The sequence below is a fragment of the Silurus aristotelis genome (genome assembly GCF_946808225.1).
Source record: "Silurus aristotelis genome assembly, chromosome: 5".
Classification (NCBI taxonomy): domain Eukaryota; kingdom Metazoa; phylum Chordata; class Actinopteri; order Siluriformes; family Siluridae; genus Silurus; species Silurus aristotelis.
Window position 1 is genome coordinate 19,293,007 of NC_139578.1, and position 2,347 is coordinate 19,295,353.

Here is a 2,347-nt window from a genome sequence, read left to right on the forward strand (position 1 = left end):
GCAATGCACAGTAAGACAGGGGGATCAGACAGCCACACAAACGGGCACCAATGAGGGTCATAGCTCTGATTCAGATGATGATGATGATTACAACCCAGGGTATTGGTTAAGAACCCCTTCAGTGAGACAGGAGGCAGGGCCTCCTACTCATCCTGAGAAATCTACCTCGCCTCAGAGGAACCTCTGTGCAGCTCCAGAATTTGTATGTAGCACACCTTTTACTGTACCTGAGTATTCACCAAGCTTTATCCTGGCACCTTCAGAAAGATAAACTACCCAAGACACTAATAAGGTCCTACATGATCTCACTAGACCTATGGAAGAAAATGAAGGCAACCAGTATGTGGAGCCCAGCACCGAAAGACGACCCCTAACCCATCTTGTTGAGCAAGGCCACACAGAACTGAGAAGGTTGACACGTGAAAGGAAGCCAAGACCGTTTCTCACCTATGAAACATTAGGTGAACCATCAACGCAGACACACACTAATCTTAACTTAGTTTCTGCTCACTTATCCAATGTGACTAGTTTGCCTATGCATCGCCGGAAATTTCTCTCATAACTGATAAAGATTTAATGAAGGCAAGCCACAGTTTCTGTGTCATCCATTTTGTTCTCCACTTTTCGGGTGGGTAATATGTTTGAAACTTAACAACAGTTGTTTTTATGGCTTTGTGAACATTCAGAGACACTTTTGGTGTTAGTGTGAAGAGTTTTTTCACAAGGCTGGATAAATGCTAATAAAATAAATGCTAATGCTAATGTAGCATGGCACCGCGCTAATGTTGTTTAGCAAAGGTAACGCGGCACCGCGCTAGTGTGGGCAAGTAATACTTTACGTGAGGTTTGTGTAAGCCACGTGCTTATATTTTCACGAGTCAAAATGTGACATCAGGCTCCCTGCATTTTGTTATATTTTATATGTATAGAGACTTGGTTTTACTGTAAAATGATGTTAAGAGATATTTAAATATAAAATTATATGTTAGTTTGTTAGTATATAAAAATATGTTAATTAAAAGAGTTAAAATACACAGAGTTAATATGCAAAGCTCTACACGTTTAAAGAAGCTGACAATAAAAACTGCCATGTTATTTACAAGTTGCTGTGAAGCATGTAGTCCAAGAAACACTGAATGGTGTGTGTAAAAGTGCATTTAAGGTGCAAGTAACCAGCATGTTAATCTGGAAAGTGATGTAGAGATGTGAAAATGGTGTTGTAACAGAATGTGTTTATTTTTGGAGTTTGTGTGGTTTATGTCATGGTTTAAAGACACTCCAATATGTCTAAGAGGACAGTGAATATGGACAGTGATATAAACTGGATAAATGGACAGTGTTTACAGTGCAGTGAATAACATGTCAATAAACATAACTGAGAAAGATTTAATGAAGGCAAGCCACAGTTTCTGTGTCATCCTTTTTGTTCTCCACTTTTCAGTTTTTATACAGCTGTCTACGGGCGCCACAACCCGGTGCCTGTAACATGTGCAGTAGGAACGACTGGTTCAAGGTGTAGGTTGAACTGCATCAAAGATTGTCTCTGAGCCCTTTCCTGTTTGCAATGATTATGGACAGGTTGACAAACGAGGTCAGACAGGAGTCTCTGTGGACTATGATGTTTGGGGATGATACTGTTATTTGTGGTGAGATTAGGAAGCAGGTTGAGAAGTCAGTAGCAGTAAGACAGAGTACATGTGTGTGAATGAGAGGGCGGGTGGTGGAGTGGTGTGGTTACAGGGAGAAGAGGTGGAGAAGGTGGATAATTTTAAGTACCTGGGGTCAACAGTGCAAAGTAATGGAGAGTGTGTATTCAGGGTGGAGTGGGTGGAGAAGAGTGACAGAAGTGATTTGTGATAGAAGGGTATCTGCAAGAGTAAAAAGGAAAGTTTATCGGACTGTGGTAAGACCTGCTACGTTGTATGGTTAAAAGACAGTGGCGTTGACTAAAATACAGGAGGTGGAGCTGGAGGTGAAGATGAAGATGTTGAGGAATGATTTTTATTGGGACTGACGAGGATGGACAGGATTAGAAACAAATTTATTAAAGGGACCACGCATGTAGGATATTTTGGAGAAAAAGTGAGGGAGGTGCGATTGAGATGGTTTGGAGATGTGCAGAGGAGGGACATGGGGTATATTGGTAGGAGAATGCTGAGGATGGAGCTTTCAGGAAGGAAAAAAAGAGGAATGCCAAGGAGGAGGTTTATGGATGTGGTAAGGGAAGACATTCAGGTATCTGATTTTGAAAACGGCAGATGTAGAGGACGGGGGATTATGGAGACAGATGATCCACTGTGGCTACCCCTAATGAGAGAAGTTGAAAGAAGAAGAAGACTCTAAACAT

The 2,347-nt window shown here is 41.5% G+C and overlaps 1 long non-coding RNA gene across 1 annotated transcript; it reads left to right on the forward strand.

Annotated features, from left to right (window-relative positions):
• Window positions 1-522: 522 nt before the first annotated feature.
• Window positions 523-1,394, forward strand: LOC310726957. Its single transcript, XR_014533898.1, has 2 exons — window positions 523-763; window positions 799-1,394. It is a non-coding gene; the product is annotated as an uncharacterized lncRNA (long non-coding RNA).
• Window positions 1,395-2,347: the final 953 nt, after the last annotated feature.